Here is a 20,805-nt window from a genome sequence, read left to right on the forward strand (position 1 = left end):
ATTGCTCTTATATTCAGACTCCTAACCAAGCCCCTAAGTTTTAGAAGAATACTGATGTATTCTTCCTCCAGCTTGCTCCAGTTTGTGTAAAGAGTCTTTTCATATGCAGAGGAAGGGGAGGGGGTCTGTTATTTCCCACTTGCAGTGGGTGTTCTAGCAACCTTTTCAACAGAGCTAAGCTGGAAGCTTCTAAGTAAGTTTTTAAATGGTTTTATAATTAATTTTTATATATCTAAATTCTGTGCATATTATTCTTTATAGTAGTGGCTATTACATGCAGTTATATAAAAATTGTTGTATATTGTCCCTTTAAAGGGGCTTTGTACGTTATATTTTTCTTTGCATAAATGTTTTGTAGGTGAACCATTTAAATAGCGCATCTGGGAGTGTTTTTGTAACAATGTATAGTTTTGCTTATTTTTAATACCATTGTGCTGATTTTCAGACTCCTAACCAATCCCCAAAGTGTCAGATGTATACGCTCGTTTACAGAATCTTGTTATAGTGTTTTCATATGCAGGGAAGGAGGGAGTGTTATATCATTCCTCTCACCTGTACCTTTAATGAGGGGTAGGGCTAAATCCTTTATAAGCTTCCTTCCTCCTCAGTCTAATTGCTTGTTATTTTGTAAGCAAGTCCTCATGTTAGGAAGCTCTCCTGACAAGCTCTCATTGTTTTTCTTCTCTGCAATCCGTCATTACAGCTCTAACTTTTACCTCAGAGTATTTCTGGATCTCTCTCCTGTTGCACGCCACACAGCTGAGCTGCTGTTCAGTCATTCTAACTACAATCCTCCCAGCTGCCTCCTGAACTGGATCCTGACGCTGCACAAACCTCCTCTGCAAGTCTCCCTTATCCAGTGCCTGTTCACCGGCTTGTCTGCTCCCTCACTTACCAGGTATTTTCATTTTTGCTTCTCATCTACAAAATGTATACATTTCAGCTGCTTGTTTCTGCGGAACTCTGCTAAGGACTGTGTCTGTTGTTATTTCTATTAACTCCTGCATCACCAGTTGTCTCCCTCATTACACCTCCCCAGTTAGACTTTTGTTCTTACTTATAATCCTACCTATTTGTTCTCAAATCATTTATCAGTGTTCTAACAGACTTAGAAGTGTTAGTCTCTATCACTTATCAATCCACACTCCTGAGTCTGTGATAACAAATTGCTACATGTGGTTACTGTTTCTTTCTAAGCATAAGCTACAGTATCTCACTCCTTACACCAATTATGCATACCATATTATACAAAGATTTACTATTTTAAGTTCTGCATACAGGTAGCCCTCAGTTTACGCCGGGGTTAGGTTCCAGAAGGAATGGCTGTAAATCGAAACCGTTGTAAATTGAAACCCAGTTTATAATGTAAGTCAATGGGAAGTGAGGGAGTTAGGTTCGAGGCCCCTCTCAAAATTGTCATAAGTAACACCTAATACATTATTTTTAAAGCTTTGAAATGAAGACTTTAAATGCTGAACAGCATTATAAACCTAATAAAATAATCACACAACACAGAATATATAATTAAACTAAGTTAAATGAACAAAAACATTTGCTAAACAGCATTATAAACCCAATAAAATAATCACAACACAGACTTTACTTGCATTTTTCTGCAAATAGTTCTTTCTATGCATTCCAATCTGGACTGATTTATAGACAGGAAAATCTTGTTCCTTTGCAAGCTGCTTGATAGCTCAGGTCTGGTTAAACTGATTAATTTCAGCTTGCTTGGCTTGCATATCTTTGCTGCAACACAAGCGGACAGCTCCACCTACTGGCTATTTTAATCAATGCACTGCTTCTCAGTGCATTTCATTAGTAGTCACATGACTGAAAAAAGGTTGTTATTCTGAAACGGTGCAAATTGAACCGTTGTAAACCGAGGGCCACCTGTATTTGATTCATTAGTTATCTGACTAACCCTGACAGGGAGGTTGGGAGTGTCTGCTTTTTGTGCTTTCCCAGTCCCTTTCATTGGGTGTCCCAGCCTATTCTCATTAACAGTGCTAAACTTGGAGCTTCTATGTAAGGTTTTGAAAAGGTTTTATACTGGATTTTTAGATCATTATCTGTGCATATTCTTTTTTATAAAGTAGTGTTTATTACATGCAGCTATATGAAAATTGATGTACACTGTCCCTTTAAGGGATAGTAACTCAACATTTTCCCCCCATTTTTTAAAACATCATACCCAGTTTTTAAAATCCCCAAATAACATCTATTAGCCATTTTTTGTTAATGTACATGAAAATTCCAATAGAAAAAATATATTCTGCCAAACCCTTCTTTTCAGTCATTATGCAGCTGAATTAACAAGTTCTACCTAGGTTAAACTAATATGGCGTCACGCATGTGCATTTACATAAACTTTTAGCAATGCATGCGCATATCGGACTTCTCTCCTGGTGTTTCAGCCGCTGTGTCATCAACACCTCAATGGATGCTAAGAGATCAACAATGCATTGCTCATGCGAATGCCTACACATTAGAATGTGCATGCAGAGATTGAGGAAAGGTGTTTATTCTGTTCATCTGGGACGGTTGAATTAGAACTAAAATTGTTTCTAGATAATCTCAATATGAACCAACTTAACATCAAATTAACATATGACATTAGCCAATCTGAAGTCCACTTTTTGGATTTTAAAATCTGAAAAAATAACATATCGGCTGGAAACAGACCTATATTGAAAAACTATGGCTACTAACTCCATCCTACATCATACAAATGCACATACACCGAGTACAGTAGGTGAATTTCTGTGAATAAACTGCAACTGTTCATCAATGGATACGTTCAAAAGAAGAGCATCTGAACTTGAATTGAGACTTATGGAAAGAGGATACAGTAGGAGGAGTCTTAAAAAAGCGAAGCATAGGGCACTGCATACCCCAAGAACAGAACAAATTATTATTACTATTACAAACCAAAACCAAATCAGCTGAAAACGAAACTCGACTGATTACTACCTTTAATCCCCAAATGCCAGAAATGAAAAAGATCATATAAGAATCATGGCATATATGAAAAGCTGATCAAGATATTGGGGCATATTTATCAATGTGTGAGCAGACATGATACGAAGTAGCGTATCATTTCCGCCACACATTGATAAATTCCGACAGCATACACTGTCGACATTTATCATTGCACCAGCAGTTCTTGTGAACTGCTGGTGCAATGCTGCCCCCTGCAGATTCGCCACCAATCGGCCGCTAGCAGGGGGTGTCAATCAACCCAATCGTATTCGATCGGGTTGATTTCTGTCCGCGGCTTCAGGGCAGGCAGACAAGTTATGGAGTAGCTGTCTTTTTATATTTGATAAATATGCCCCTTAGTATCTATCTGCTACAAAAGATTGACTAATCTAAAAGATAAACTGGTCAGAAGTCACCAGTGGCGTCACTAGGGTTGGTGTCACCCGGTGTGGTAAGTTATGGTGTCACCCCTCCCCCCAGAAAGCAGACACACACAAACACAAAAACACAGGCACACACACATACAAACACTGAGGGCTCCATGTACTATGCGTCAATTCATCCGTCATTGTAGACGTGGATAAACTCGCCGTTACTCGCCGCGGGCGAAATGGTGTCCGCTGTCGCTATGTACTAATAATCCACCAATAAATAGACAAGTCTAGCCCGCTGCGAGCAGTGGCGGATTATTGATAAATTTTGACGCCTCGCTCGCGTCAGTTGAATTGTCTGGCCAATTATTAACACGTGACATGCAAGGTGTCACAAACATCATAGTAGTCGCGGGAATAGAATTTTGCTCCTATAAAAGTTCAACTTATCTAAACAACTTTATTATTATTCAAAATTTTTTGAAGAATGATAACAGAGCGTTATTTTTGTAATATTTATTTACAATTTGGATATGGCTTCATCTGGATCTGATAATATATAAATATTAATAAAAAATAATTATAAAGATTGACAACTATACAATACAAATTTAAAATATAGATTACTCTTTAATTACAGTCAACAAATTGGGCGCAATTTATGTACATGGAAATGAGAGACAAATTAGACGCCAGTTATGCTGTAAGTACAATGCTGATATTACTGCCTTTTATATATGTCTAGACTGGCGTCTAGATTGACTTTCCTATTGTTTTGTACCTTGCCCGCCACCTAAAAGGTGGCGAGGCAAAAATAACAAGGTGGGAACGGAAATTGTAGCGAGCGGACAAATTGATTTTTTAGTACATTCGTTTTTGGCGAGTTGGTGGTCAAATGTGTCTAATTACAGTGAAAAATGGAGAGGTAGCGAGGTTTGGCGGATAAGTACGCTTGCAATTTTAAAGATGCGAGTTTTAACATAATTGACGGCTTTGTACATATCAGTTTGCGAGTTTTGACGCAAGATTTGTAACGGGTAGCTCGCTGACTGCTTAGTACATGGAGCCCTCAGACACACTTAAAAACAAACTCAGATGCACACACAAACACTCGGAAACACACTCTGACACTCACAAAAAACACTCTGACACACACACACACAACACTCTGACACACACACACAAAACACTCTGACACACACACATACAAAATATGTAAACTGCATTAATTATAAAGCTCATGCCTAGAGCTGCTCCCTGGCTCAGCAGAGCATCAAATGAAAGATAAACAGAGCACTCTAAAAATAAATCACTGAAGAAAAGGTTTAGGTTGAAACTATGAAAATTCTGCTCTCTGACTCTGTTCCAAGCTTGTCAGTGCACAGCCCCGGGCCGCATGCCTACCGCTTCTTATGGCCAATCACCTCTGCACTCTGCCCACCCCCAGACCCCACCTGCCCTCCCCTCCTACCTCTTCAGTGTGCACTTAGTGTACCGTAACTGTACCGGTCTGGTGGGCATCATACGTGGCTCCTTTATTTAGAGACAGTGTCAGACAGTCATGCGGTTAGGTTCCCCCTCACGATTTCCAGGCTCCCATTTAGAGAGACAGCAGTGAGTGACTCCACTGCTCCACACGTCAGTGAGCACAGATAGGCAGGCAGGTTTAGGCTAGCAGCGCAACTTCACAAGCCCCATGGCACACCCACAACATTCATAGTGAAATTGGGCAGGGGAAGAGCAAAGTACAAACAAGCAAAAGCAGCCGGGAAAACTATTTGTGAAAATTGCAGCGCTGGCTCAAGGGGCAAAAAAATTAAGTGTCTACAATTTCCCCAGTCCCACTAATGTTCACAAATGCTGGCCCCTCTAATAAAAAAAGTATGCATCAATTTTCATATAACTGCATGTAATAGACACTAATAGAAAAAAGAATACTATGCACAAATACTGATCTAAAAATCCAGTATAAAACTGATTAAAAACTTAGTTAGAATCTCCCAGTTTAGCTCTGTTAAAAAGGTAGCAGGAACAACCATTGCAAGTGGGAAATAGCGGACACTACCCCCTCCCCCTTCCTCTGCATTTGAAAAGACTCTTTACACAAACAGGAGCAAGTTGGAGTAGGTATGCATCAGTATTCTCCTAAATACTTTGGGGCTTGGTTAAGAGTCTGAAAATCAGAGCAATGTAATTTAAAAATAAGCAAAACTATAAATTTAAAAAAATAACAAATAAAACCTGTATGGGCTATATAAATGGATCATCTACAAAACATTTATGCAAAGAAAAATCTAGTGTATAATGTCCCTTTTTAAGGATAAATTTGGGAAGATACATTGTATCCAAGATCATATAACATTTAACACAAGTGGAATAATATATTCCTTAATCTTTAAATGTGGATTATAGTATATCGGTATGTCCACACGTCCAATAAAAAAAAAGATTAGGAGAACATCTCAGTAATATCATAAACGCTCAGATATACAACAAGGCAAAAAAATAACAAATGTAGCCAAACACTTTCTACTTAAATATTATTCCAATACCAAGGAATGGTTGTTTTGGATTACAGAAAATAACTTTGGGATAAGAGGAGGAAATATAGAAGAAGCTCTGCTGCAAGCAGAGTGTAAATGAATATAACTAATGGATTCAGTGAATCCCAAAGGACTAAATGAGAACAATAACTACTATGTTTTCCTACCCAAATGAAGCTATACGAGATCTTACTATCTTCAAATCTTTGAGGTCTAAAAAAGCGAATCTCTTATTAACATAAGAAAATTACACAAAATTATCCAACAATATATAAAATACAGAATAAGAATTAAAAAATGAATCGTAGTTAAGAGCTCTGTGGCACTTCAACTATTGTCCCTTTGATACGATATAGATACACACTGCTCTATATATTCCTCAAAAGTTTCTGTATACAGGTTTAATGTATAGCATTTGATTAGTAATAGTGTGGTTTTATGCTCATCTTGTTTATGTTTATGTCTTTGGATTATTTATTTGTTTTTCTTACTATTCTATATCAAAGCTTAGGTATACGGGTATGCACATACTAACTTTGCTTGGATCATATTTTATGCCTAAGAGACTGTCCATGGTGGGCTCACGAGGTTCAGCATTACTGTTCTTTACTTGAAATGACTTGGCATCTCCCCGCACTGCCAGCGGCCGAGGTAGTGTGGCATGCTAAGAAATCTTTTATATTTTCAAAACAGTTGTATATTAGTCTCAACTTAATGTTAATCTGGTACCTCTGTGGATTTCAGTTCAGAGAACTAGTTATATAGCTTGCAGCTATTATTATAGATCCAGCATAATGTACTTATACTACACCAGTTCTGAATGGCCCCTATACCCTTATACACTTAAACTTGCAAACCTAATTTATGCCTACTATTAGGAGGATATAGTGCCCAGATATAATAGTGTAATATTATAGTATTATATTGTATTATATACTATATTATATTATAGATTCACTAACACTTTGCTATTTATATTTTCCATACGCTGTCTAGCCTGCTGAACTTTTATACATACATCTTCTCAGGTCCAAGAGTGACCGTGTTGAATGTTAGAGTACCTCCCTGAGTTTTTTTTTTAGTTTACATAGGTCCAAGAGTGGCCTGTTTCAACAATGGAGGTGTTATCATACCTTATATAAATTAAAAAAGAGGTTCTTTTCACTCAGTTGGGTAACAATCTATTGTACTTGAGATGACCTGACCTTTTATGTTTTGCCAGCTTTGCAATGTCCTTGTTTTATTTCAGGTCTTAGTGGCATAGCCAATTTAACTTGATTTGTTTACTATTATATCCACCATACTCTTTACCTTTTTATTGCTGTTACTGTCTGGCACAACCTCAATAAAAATTATTTAAAAAAAAAAAAAAAAAAATGAATCGTAAATTTTGACAAATTCAAAAATAGGAGAGGAGAAATATAAATAATTGTTAGTGATAATTAGAATGCAGGAAATGTCCTCTCTTGATATATTAAGAAGGGCTTTTTAATGTCTGTCTATTAAGATAATACACTTTAGGCCAAAGCGGCAGCACGTGGGTTAGAAGAGCTCCTTACTTTATTCAACATTTTAACTGCTATTTTGCCATCTTTAAAGAAGTGGGCACATAGTAATAGTATTATTGGAGCATTTTCTTCAAAATCCCCCAGTTCTATGTTCTTCGCCTGCAATTAATGACTACCAGGAGGACTTTCATGTAAGGAGGCCAGACCAACATCCGCTCAAGCCATCTGCCGGACGATGCAGCAGCTCATGAGAGAGATTCATGGGACACTTCAGTAATTGTGGTTACTGTGAAGAGGCCGGCAGTGAGGGGCCCTATCTGCCTGGCTACATTTCTATACTGGAGTGACAGGTTGGTTGCAAAAGTGGCGATCGCTATACCTGCACCAGACCTAAAGGAATTCAATGCCTTGGTCATTATAAAAGAGCTCTGTTCCCGGGAGGCCGATCACTTACTCCTGCAGGATATAAGAGTGCCATATATAATGTACATGGGGCAAGAGCATGAGACTATTGGCATGGGGTAGGATACTCTGATACCGGACAGCACAAACACTATCTCCCTGATGTGCCACTTTATCTGGCTAACTTTCTGATACAATATCTTCTAGTATTTGAAATTACTACTGAAAACAAGGTTTTATGGAGGCTAAGACTGTCATATACAGTATATGTGTACACAAGACTTTTTAGCTACTTTGAGTCGGCTGCTACACTGAAGTTGACCTAGAAGGCTAGGAGAGTTTCTAAAATTACAAGTTTATTATGTATTCTTCTCATTGACATTGCACCAACTTGACAGATGCTAATACTGCAATATGAATGTATATGTCTGTAATATTATGCCCATTATCTAGTCTACATCTTTAAGGGTGCATTATCACTACAGATCAGTCGATAGACTAATGTAGGTAGAACTTATACTTGCTAAGCTCCTACACCAAGTACACTTTTACATGTGCAGAAGTGCTTGGACAGACAACTCATTTGGTTCAGATTAGATACCCTATAACTTTGTTCATTTTTATATGAGTGCTGGGTAGATGTAATGTTTTGTTTGCTATTTATTTCATTTTCAATACTAGTTTTGTCTTTAAGTATATCTTCTTTAAGTCAATTTCTGCACTGAAGTTAACCTAAATTGTTAAGGGATTTTCCTAAAATTACAAGTTCAATATGTATTCTTCTCAAGGGCACTGCACCAACTTAACTGATGCTAATATTGTTATATGAAGGTATTTTTAATATTACTACTCCCACTTTTGGGAGTCATTCTACTTTAGCCAGCACATAATTACAATATTAGACTTTATAGGGTATTTATTGGAGATGCATCTTCGGTGGTATCTGGGTCTTTTCTGTTTATTTACATCACAAGGGTACAGATTCCAGTCATTTTACCTCCCCATGAGTTTTAAACTTACTCTTTATTTTTTTTAGTTGTGAAACCCATATGTTTAGTGGGTTACTGAACCATATCTTCCATAGCAGTCTTCCCTTGGTATATCTCTGGAGGTAAAATTAAAGGGACATACTGTGCATATATCTTTCCGGGGATTAGAAAAAATCTTAGCCTTCATTTAGTTTTATTATTTTTACCTTCCTGTAATTATTATTCCCCTGCAGTTAGATCTGCCCTCTTTTTAAAAAAATTTATTTGATAAACATAGGAATGCAGATTCTAAAGAACCTTTCCTTTAATCTACGAATATCGTGTTTTACTCTTACGAAGCAAGGATTCCCTATTTAACTTGAGGTAAATTTACATATCTCAGGGTACACCATAGCTGGGAATTATTTCTTGGATATGCCATTCTCCATACCAACACTAGGAAATAGTTTTGAGCCCTGTTAGCTTTCATCTATTTTGATTTGGCTGTGATTTTTGCAGTTTTTTAATATGATATTCAGAGGTGTTATGAGTCCTTAATTTACCCATAGTGCAAACTAATAACACATCTGTTCCTATTTTGTATAATATCACTAGGGTTCTAGTTTATATGGCTCTGCTAGCTCCAATAATATATACCCGGAAAGGGAGGAAAAGAGAAAAGAAAGAAAGGTATCTCCCCTTGCCCTTTCCCGCTCTATGGGATGGAGCGGGTCATATCCACTACCCAATTCCAGTCTTTGTCCAGTGGTGACAGTAACCCCTGAGGGGAGATACCACTTATGTCCCTTTACTGTATGGGTCCGGGGATGATATGTTTCTATACCAACCCGGCCTCAAAGTTATATTTCCTAATACGGGCCTCCTAGCTTCTAATCTCACTCCTTTGAGTTTTTGATGGCTCCGCTCCCCCATTATCCCTTATTTCTCCCCCTCCTTATACCAGTGAGCTTACTTCTTAGGTAAAGGAAAACGAATCCTATAGAAATATTTATTTTCTCTCTCCATGACAACAACCTAATTCATTCATCAACTATACTTTATTTCCATGAAACTTAAAAATGTCCAGTTATAAATAGACTCTGAAGTGTGAGCAGCTCATTTTCTGTACTAGAACAGAGTAGACAGACTGCTAAAAGATTTATCATATCATTGATATTATTTCGGTATTAACCGTATGGATTTGTCTGGTTACTTGCATCTCTCTAGACGATGATTTGTTGATGAGTGTACTTCATATGTTTACAGAAGAACAAAATGTTGCCCATAATGGTTGAAACTTATTATATAATTTGTTGGTGATATATAACATAGTAACATAGTAGATAAGGTTGAAAAAAGACTGAAGTCCATCGAGTTAAACCTATACAAATCTAAAATACTTACAAAAAGCTCCAGTTAAGCTTAAATAACCCCATTAAAAGGTGACCCATTTAATACTAGCAATCATATCCATGAATTTTGTTTATATACAGAAATGTATCCAGACTATTTTTAAATGTATCTATGGTATTGGCATTCACTACCTCCTTTGGTAATGAGTTCCACAATTTTATTGTTCTTACAGTGAAAAAACGTTTCCGTTGCAGGAGATTAAATCTCCTTTCCTCCAACCTTAAATTATAACACCTTGTCAGAAACAATTTTCTTGGAATAAACAGAGCTTCTGCCATCTCTGTATATGGGCTTTGAATATATTTATATAAAGTAATCATGTCACCTCTCAAGCGCCTTTTTTTTTCTAAAGAAAACAGACCCTATGAGCCTCTCCTCATAGGTTAATTTCTCCAATCCCCTTATTAGCTTTGTGGCCCTTCTCTGAACTTCTAGTTCTGCAATATCTTTTTTAGCGATCGGTCCCCAGAACTGCACTCCAAACTCAAGGTGAGGTCTTACCAAGGCTTTATATAATGACAGAATTATGCTTTCCTCCCTTGAATCAGTGCCTCTTATTTTATTTTTATTTATTTTTTTATAAATTGTTATTGAGATAGTCAGAAAGACAACAAAGGTACATAGGTAAAAAATATAGTGAACAGGATCCATGGCTATACAAATGCTGATCAAGTCCATAGGGCAATGTATCGCCATAGTTTAAACTATGCAACCAGAGCTGTCCATTCCATCAGAAGTCACATTTAGAGGAGAAAGTATAATCCTGAAGTCGGAGTAGCAGATTTTGCCAGACTTTCTCGTAGTGCAGAATATTTTTACAATTAAATTTAAACATACATAAATACAAACCATTGCAAAGGTTAACACAGAGGCTGAGACTAAAGAGAACATGTCTCAGCCTATATTAAAGAGAGGAATTAGAAAAGGAAGGAAAGAGAGAGAGAGAGTGGGGAAGAGAAAGAAGGGGAAAAAAAAGGGAGGGAGGGGGAACATACCACCAGCGCTTTGTGAACTGCGTTCTAACACAGAACTCAAACTAAATCTGTCTGCCCCATAGAGCCAGCATCATCTTGTGAACCTCTAAGTTATGTGTTTTTAGATAATGGTATCTCTCAAGAGAAAGAAGGTCGGCAACGGCCGATCTCCAGTCATCAGTGGTAGGGATTGTTTGGGTTTTCCAAAACTACGGGATGAGCTTTTTAGCCGCAGTAAGCATGAGTATTAGGAGCGGGTGTTTGCCCATTTCAGACATTTTGGGAAGTGATAGAAGCAATAAAGTGTTTGGGTTATGGAGGATCTGTGTTCCTAGTATCTCCGACATTTCTGCCAGTGTGTCCTGCCAAAACTCCCTCAGCCGGGGGCAAGCCCACCAGATGTGAAGGAGCGTGCCCTCTCCTCCACATCCTCTCCAAGTATTATTGAGTGAGGGATAGATCCTGTGCAGACAAGACGGGGTTAGGTACCATCTACACAAGAGCTTTATGTGGATTTCCTGTATCACCGCTGAGACAGAGGATTTTTTAGTCAATCGGAAAGCGTGAAGCCAGGTGTCATTTTCTATATTACAGTTTAGCTCTTTCCTCCACGAGTACGTGTAGGACGGGAGGTTTAAAGAATCAGGGTTGTTGAGAATTTTGTAAAGTTTAGATATCAAGTGAGTCGCACTCGTTTGCGAAATGCATAAGTCCTTGAAGGGTGTTAATTTTCTGCCGAAGTCCCCTTTATACTTGTGATGGGAAATGAAATGTATCAATTGGTGGTAGTGAAGCCAAGAGGAGAAAATCCCCTCATGAGCTTCCTTCATATTGGATTGTGTTTTTAATTTCCCCTCCTTCGTGATGAAGAACATCGTCCCTGTGCTAAGGCTATATGGTTGCAACCTGGAAAACCCCAAGCGGTGATATGGGAGGTCAGCGTGTTCAATGATAGGAGTGAGTGGAGCATTTTTAGAGGAGATATGTGTACTAGTGGCCATAATCTTGTTCCAATCTGTCAATATGCCTGCTGTGACGTGGTAGTTATTAATTAGCTTGGGTCTTTTTTGGTGGGCTGTCCAACCTAATGTAGCAACATTGTTTATTTTAAATAAGTACCTATCAATGTGGATCCAAGCTTTGTCGTTGGAGTTGTGAGCCCATTCCACCACATGTTGTAGCGAAATTGCTTGTTTATATCTCTCTAAGCAGGGCACCCCCAAGCCACCCTCGTCTCTGGCAAGATACATGGTTTTCTTAGGGTCTAGCTCCACCCCAAATGTACTGTTCAAAGGCTTTTGTAATTGTGGGATATATCCCTCCGGGAGCGAGATGGGGAGAGTATGAAACAAATATAATATGCAGGGTAGGATATTCATTTTGAGCACCCCAATCCTTTCCAGCCATGAGAGTTTTTTGCTTTTCCAAGAGGACAGGTCACGGACTATATCATTTTTTAAAGCGTTGTAGTTGAGTTTAAATAGGTCTGACGTGGAGGTGGATAGATAAATTCCTAAGTATTTCAATTTGTTACGTGCTATGGGGATGTTACTCAGTTGGTTTATGTAGCTCGGATTAGCGTTTATGTTAAGAAATTCAGACTTCGAGAAGTTTAACTGAAAGTTAGAAATCTTGCTATAATTGCTCATTTCCGTAAGCAGAGCAGGGGTAGATGTTTCAGCCTCCGTTAAAGTGAACGCGTCATCTGCATAAAGAGCTTGTTTATGTTCTACATCCCCTATTACCATACCCTTAATCTCTGCGTTGTTTCTAACCTTTTGAGCTAACACCTCCATAGACATGGCGAAGAGAAGGGGGGATAGGGGACAGCCCTGCCTAGTACCGTTTTTTTTTATATCAAACGAGTCAGATAGGGCGCCATTAACCCTAATTCTAGCATTGGGAAAAGAGTATAATGCCATAATCATATTACGAAAGGGCTCAGGAATGCCCATTTCTAGCATAGTCCTTTGCAGAAAAGACCATCGAACCCTGTCGAAGGCCTTCTCCGCATCGGTAGCCAGGAGGACCAAGGGTGTATTTGTTACTTTAGCGTGATTTTATCAGGTGCATGATTTTTATGGTATCTCGGGCTTCTCTTCCCGGGACAAAACCAACCTGGTCTGTGGCAATCAATTTAGGTAAGTATTTAATCTATTGGCGAGGACTTTAGCTAGCATTTTCATATCTCCATTTATGAGGGAAATGGGTCTAAAATTTTCAGGACGGGTTGACAATTTGCCTGCCATAGGGATAACAGTAATGTGGGCCTCAAGAAGAGATTTAGATAAGGTAGGGTTTCTTTGTAGATTATTAAAAAGCTGTAATAGGTGGGGGGACAGTAGATTGCTAAATGACTTATAATATCTAGATGTAAAGCCATCTGGCCCTGGGCTTTTGCCAGATGGGGTGTCTTTAATAGCCTGCTGTAATTCTTCCATTGTGATGTTGGATGCCAGATCCAATTTCTCATCGTCAGTAAGAGTGGGGAGATTAAGGTTAGAAAAGAAGCTATCCATGTGCTCCCTGAGGTTTTTCTCGGCTGGTTGAGGCTGTGGAGGGGGATTAATGTTATTGATATTATAGAGTGTCTTGTAATAGTCCCTGAAGGTAGAGGCTATTAATTTACTGCTGTGTATCATTTTGCCCTCTTTAGTGTGTAAGAATTGGATATATGAGGCCAACTGTCTCCGACAGAGTTCTCGCCAATATTTTACCCGGTTTCGTAGAAATATTGTTTAGGGCGTTACGCTGGTGTTTTACAAGATATTGTTTAAGCTCTGTTCTTGTGGACATCAGCTCCTGCCTGTAGGTGTTATTAGAGGGGTCCTGTTTGTGTGATTTTTCTAAGGTGCTAATCTTATCTAGAAGGTTTGAATGGTATAGTTTGGCTTGTTTTGATAGTCTAGTACTGTGTTTGATAAATAGTCCACGAATCACCGGTTTGTGCGTTTCCCACTTTATTGTAGGGGAGGAGGTAGTGTTCGCGTTGAGTGAGAAATATTCAGAGAGCCCTCTCTGCCTCCTCTAGGATGAGCGCATCATCCAAGAGTGAGTCGTCTAATCTCCAATTTCTGCTAATGACTGGTAGATCAGGCCACAGAATGGAGCAGGTGACAGGAGCGTGGTCAGACCACGTGATATTACCTATATCACATTGCATAATGAGAGAGAGACCATGGGAGTCCGTCATTACGTAGTCGATGCGTGTATAGCAATTGTGTGGTGCAGAGAAAAAGGTATAGTCCCTATCATTGGGGTGCAGGATTCTCCAGGTGTTGTGCATGGCGTGGTTGTTTAGGGCAATTCTAACTTTCTTAAGGACTGGGCCAGGTACATTAGTGGTCCCTTTTGAGGTGTCCACAAGGGGGTCAGGCCAAGGTTGAAATCGCCAGCTAGAAAAATCACTCCCTTAGCGTGGTCTAATAAAATATTCAGGGCGTTTTTAAGAAATGTATCCTGTGCTAGATTGGGTGCATAGACGTTTAGTATAGTGAGGGGTTGGCCATGTAAAGTGCCTACCAGGAGGATATAACGTCCATTCGGGTCTTTGGTGAGATGTGTGATTTGTATGGGCAGTGTTTTGTGAATGAGAATTCCAACCCCTCCTTTTTTATCAGGGCCAGAACAAAGAGGGATATGGGGAAATGTCTAGGGGCCCAGCGGGGTTCCTTTCCTCTTTGGAAGTGGGTTTCCTGTAATAGGATGATTTGGCTTTTTAATTTTGTTTAGCTCTCGAAGCGCGACAGAATGCTTGCCCGGGCTGTTAAGGCCCTTCGCGTTTATTGAGGTTAGTTTAAGAGAATGTTCGCAAAATCTGCTGTGAGGAATGTTGGGAGGGAGAGAAAAAAAAAGAGGGGGGGGGGGAGAAGAAGGGGAAAAAGAGAAAGGAGGTCTAAGCAGAAATAGAGGAGTAGCAAGGAGGGTGCGAGATGAAAGTGCTGAATTAGTTACTGCAAACTGTTATCCTTTGTGTATATTTATTTTGGTCAAACAGAGGATATAAGAAGAAACAGAAAATCAGAACTCCAAGGGAGGAGTGTGAGCCCTTTTCTTTTGAAAAGGTGACAATACTGGGGAAGTGTCTTCACGACCGACTATGTGAAGTGCTTAAGGGAGAGGGCGTTACAATTGATGGCATAGATAGCGGGAGAGGGTAAACAATGTGGGGAGGGAGGGGAGAAAGGTAAGAGAGGGGTAGAAGGGGATACCTAGCTTATGTGATGTAGCTTATCTCGTTGTTTTGGTATGGCTGGACCATTGTGATTGGGCCCTGGTGTAATCCAGGCTCTGACTAAGGATCCTCGAGAGGGTCTCCTCTTATAGGGGGCGGTTGATTCCGGTAGCTTGTAGATGAAGGTGATATACAAAGTAAAGTAGAATAGGGGTATTATAGGAGTGAAAAGCCTCCCCCTCTAATGATGGGCCAAAGCTGTTAGTATGAAGTACGGACAATTTCTATGTATGAGAAAGTAGAGAGAGATGTATGGACATTTGCATAAACAAAAAAAAAAAACATTTAAATCAACCTTAGTAAATAACTCAAACAAGGAAAAATGACATTTAACATTTTAACTGTATGGCTCCTTTTCTTACCCCTCCTTTGTCTCTTTCTCTCCTATATAGGTGGTCTACTACAAACAGTGCAAACTATGGAGCATTCAAGCCATTGTAAAACAGTCCGTAACCTTGGCAAACTTGTAGAGTGGTCATGGGGTGTAGAAAAAAGAACCTGTGTTCCATTAAGGCCAGCCTGATAGTTTAGGCCAAAAAGAGAAAACCATAAAGGATACTACTTTGAGAGGAAAGGCGTCTAGATGAATTTCTCCCCATTCCTCCTTATTGATTGTAAAAGTCATGTATCCCCTCGAGTTAGGGCCAGAGGGTCACCAGCCCAACTTGGTCAGAGGAAATAGGGAGGTGACTGTTCAAGTCCCAAATTATCCAGTGTAAGAGACGACAGCACCAAGTAGTTGAGCTACCTATCTCGTAGGGCTGGGGTTATGGTAGCTTCTTGGGAGTGTTTATGGAAAGTCATTCTGGAGTGGAGGAAGCTGTGGAGGATTCTTGAGTATTTCTGATGTTAATCGGGGAGTCACCCCTGTCAGGAGCAGCTGGAATCGAAAGTTCTTTGTAGAAGAGATTAAGGTCGGACCCTGGTCGGTAAATGGCTGTTTTGTTGTTGGCTGAGACTATCAGCGCGACTGGGAAGCCCCACCTGTATTGTACTTTGTGCATCTTCAGGGTATTAGTGACATTGGATAAGTCCCTTCTCTTCTGAAGAGTGGTGGGAGAGAGGTCAGTGTATAGCTGAATTACTTCCCCTGCATGCATAATTGGGTGTTTTTCTCTTGCACATCGCAGGAGGTCCTCTTTGTCTTTATACTTGAGGAATTTAACAATGATATCTTGTGGCGGGGCCTTAGGGGGGGGGGTTTAGGTCTTAAGGCTCTGTGGGCCCTCTCTATTTGGATGTCTTCGCCAGAGGGGTTATCTTTAATTACTCTGAAAAGGGCCTGGAGATAGCCTTCGATCGCCAGGGGAAAATGGTCTCAGCAACTCCCCTTATTCTAAGGTTATTGCGGCGAGTCCTATTTTCTAGGTCTTCCAATTTTTCAGAGAGCATATAGACCCTGTTGTCGAGTTCCTGGACCCCAGTAGTGTTGGACTGAACTTCAGATGCTAGGGCATTGTGATTTGTTTCAAGTGCCACAACTCTTTTCTCCATGGCCCCTAGGTCTTTTTGCAAGTCTCTAAATAAAGTCCTCATTTCATGTAGTACTATTTTAATGTCGTCCTTGGATGATAAATGAGTGATGTCCTTTTTTGTTGCAAAGGAACCCAGGTCAGGTTCCTCCATGTTAGCTGTTACTGCCCTAGAGGCCAGCAGATCCAGAGACTCTTCTGTGTTTGTGGAGAGTGACTCCTTAGGCACTAGATACTGATTGAGAGTTTTGGAGGAAGGTGTTTTGTCTCCTTTAGCTTGCCTATTGCAAGGCATCCCCTGATCACTCAGGGTCTAACCCTTATATTAATGTATGTGTTTCTTTGTAGTTATGAGGGTAGACAGGAAAAGCCCCCTGAGCTGAATGTGGTAGTGTAGTAGAGGTTAAAATCCTCTTTTGCAAACTGCTTTTAAATGCAAAGAGTCTTTTCAGCAGGCCATGTGAGCGGGGGTTAAATGGTCTAATGCAGACAGCTAGGCGGTACAAAAGGAATATGGAGCTTATGCTTCTCTACAGCCAAAAGGTAATATAGGTAGGTAAAGCAGATGCAGGGTTAATAGTGCTGCTTGTTCCCTTTATTAATGCTGAGTATAACAGAGAAAAGAAAAAAAAACCTGAATGCTGCTGTGATGATATACTGTAATGGCGTCCTCTTATCTGGGGTCTGTGACGCACTTAGAAAAGCTTTCAGCTCTCCAGTCTTATGTTTTTATAGCGACAAGCTTAAGGTGTGGAGGCGTTATATCAAGTTATTACAGCTATTGTTACCGGCTTTGTTCGGGGGATTATTCACCGTCTCTCCAGCTACAAACAGGAGGAAGATGCCCGGTAGGCAGTTGGTCTCTGTTTAGGACGCCCCCGTCACAGCCCTTGCGGCGGATCTTGCTCACCTCAGTTCAGTCTTTGTCCGTTTGAAGAGCAATGCGGTCCGTTTGCTTGCCCTTAGCCGGATCCGGGTGTTCATCGGTCTTGCGGTCACTGTGATGAGATCAGTAACCTCCGGTGCGCCCCAGGCCTTGTAATATTAGGCCCCAAACAGTGCGCTTCTCAGTCGAGCTGGGTGGAAGGTCCGGGAGCAGCCCAGACAGTGTTAGGTATGGAGGGAGGTTGTAGGGTAGTTAGGAGGGGAAAATCAGGTAATTATGTCATCAGTTAGAGCTTTGAGTCGGTGTAGAAGACAGGAGCCCTTCTAGCAAGCTGCCATCTCCTAGCGTGGCTAGACTCCGCCCCCGTGCCTCTTTTAATACATGCTAGTATCTTATTAGCCTTTGAAGCCGCTGCCCTGCATTGTGCACCCATCTTTAGCTTGTTATCTATTACTACTCCCAAATCCCTTTCCTCCTGTGTTTGGCTAAGTCTTGTCCGATTTAAAAAATACGTAGCCTGCTTATTTTTACTTCCAAAATGTAGAACCTTGCATTTTTCCGTATTTCGTGCTGCTCTGACCTAATGACCTTACTGCAAAAATAGAGATGTCGCTATTCAATCCTTGCTCCAAGTCATTTATAAAAATATTAAAAAGAACAGGGCCCAGTACTGATCACTGGGGGACGCCACTGATTTACCTTTGTCCAATTTGAGTAAGATCCATTTGCTCCCTTTCTTTTATCCAGTTATTTATCCATGAGCTAACATTTTCAGCTATTCCCAGTCCCTTAATTTTGTGCATTAATCTCTCATGTGGCACTGTATCAAATGCCTTTGCAAAATCTAAGTATATCACATCAACTGATTCCCCTTTATCTATATTTTTACTTACTTCCTCGTAGAATCTAATTAGATTAGTTTGACATGATCTATTTCTCCTAAAGCTATGCTGATTAGAACTCAATCTTGTTTACACGAATATGCTCATCAATATAATCCCTTCAAATATCTTCCCCACTATTGATGTCAGACTAACTGGTCTATAGCTTCCTGGATCATCCCTGCTTCCCTTTTTGAAGAGTGGCACCACATCAGCTTTAGTCTTGAAAAATTAAGAGTAAAGGTTTGTCTATAACTGTGCTAAGTTCCCTTAACACCCTTGGGTGTATTCCATCTGGGACTGGAGTTTTATTTACCTTAATATTTTCCAGTTTTTTCCTGATATCCTCTAAACATAACCCAGTTAGTGGTATGGACTGGCATGTTCTATTTTGTTCCAAAGTATCATCCAATGGTTCCTCTCTTGTATACTGAAGAAAAAAACTGGTTTAGTACCTCAGCCTTCTCCCTGTCATTATTTATAATGCTACCCTCCATGCATTTTAATGTACCTATATTATCCTTCTTAGTTTTTTTGCTATTTATGTACTTAAAGAACCTTTTAGGGTTAGACTTAGAATCCTTGGCAATTAATTTTTCATTTTCAATTTTGGCTAATTTGCTTTTTTGCATGCATATATTTAATGGTTTAGCCCAAAAGCTGCTTTAGACTCAACTCACTTACCTCCATTGCGTATTTATACTTTACCACAGTCCAAGAGTGGCCTACTTTATTTAAGAAGAGGTATATATAATTACAAATATGAGATTACTGATATCTCTGCCTATTTCATTTTGAATATATATTTACCAGACTGTACACTGTTTTATTACCGTGAATTGTACCCCAATGTTTGTACTACTCAAGTTTTGGCAATTCTACATACATTGTATAGGTTTATAATAACCTCAATAAATAATTGGGGGGGAAAAAAGATAATACACTTTAGATTGACTTCAAATATAACACACTATAGAATCACAATTATTAATTCATTTATTTTTAGTCACACAAAATTATTTTTGAAATGTTATCAATATATCACCATAATATAATAATTATTTTAGCACCACTTATAATAATAATAATAATAATAAATTTATTTGACACTACTAATAACCAAAATAGGGTATTATTGGAACTTTAGCGTTTTGTAATTATAATAGTGAAACAGTCAGCACTGTATTCTATGCTATTAGGTTTAGTGGAACAAGAGTCCTCATTTAGACCCCCACAAGTTACTTAAGTACCTTATTATTGCAGAAATCGATGTGCTGTAACTACACATTCATTTTATTACAATAAATTCAGAATTTTACCTATTTCCCTCTCTGACTCCATATTATACCCATGTATGTGTTTTTATTATTTGTTTTTATGCCAATGAACTTCTTATAAAAGTTTAAGTTTTACAATATTGAAGTTATTTACATCTGTGAGGGCAATTAGTGTATCCTTTTCAGTTCTTTACTGTAACTTTCTTTTCTAGTATGTAACAATACACTTCACCCCATCCAACACATGAATGTGCATTTCAAACAAGAATCATTTTTATGGAAGACGTATATTCAAAATAATAAACAGTAGTGCCATTGGTTTCCCACAATACTGTCTTATAATCTAGATAAATTTATACTTTTAGGAAATATCAGGGAGACTTGCTGGGCCTATGGCTCTTATCTGCTGACAAAATCTATCACCTAAATTACAAGTTTTGCAGTAACAGGGGTGCGGTGTTAATGAGCAGTTTTCCCTCACCGCTCACTTGCAGACAACGCTGGTATTACGGGTTATTACAAACCCAGAGTTAGCCGCAGAAAAGTGAGCATAGAGCAAAATTTTGCTCCACATCTCACCTTAATACCAGCGCTGCTTACGGTAGCGGTGAGCTGGCAAAACGTGCTTGTGCACGATTTCCCCATAGGAATCAATGGGGGAGAGCCGGCTGAAAAAAAAAACCTAACACCTGCAAAAAAGCAGTGTTCAACTCCTAACACAGCCCCATTGATTCCTATGGGGAAATACATTTCTTTCATGTAATTAGCAAGAGTCCATGAGCTAGTGACGTATGGGATATACATTCCTACCAGGAGGGGCAAAGTTTCCCAAACCTCAAAATGCCTATAAATACACCCCTCACCACACCCACAAATCAGTTTTACAAACTTTGC

General features: G+C 39.3%; 1 protein-coding gene across 1 annotated transcript in view; it reads left to right on the top strand.

The window, feature by feature from the left end:
* The first annotated feature begins 622 nt into the window (after nt 1-622).
* LOC128648446 (acyl-coenzyme A amino acid N-acyltransferase 2) overlaps nt 623-20,805 on the top strand; it is a 62,608-nt gene continuing 42,425 nt past the window's right edge. The window contains exon 1 of the mRNA XM_053701107.1: nt 623-898. The gene's annotated coding sequence lies outside the window, so the exon portion shown is untranslated. The remainder of the gene's footprint in view (nt 899-20,805) is intronic.

The sequence above is a fragment of the Bombina bombina genome, chromosome 2 (assembly GCF_027579735.1).
Source record: "Bombina bombina isolate aBomBom1 chromosome 2, aBomBom1.pri, whole genome shotgun sequence".
In the NCBI taxonomy this organism is placed as follows: domain Eukaryota; kingdom Metazoa; phylum Chordata; class Amphibia; order Anura; family Bombinatoridae; genus Bombina; species Bombina bombina.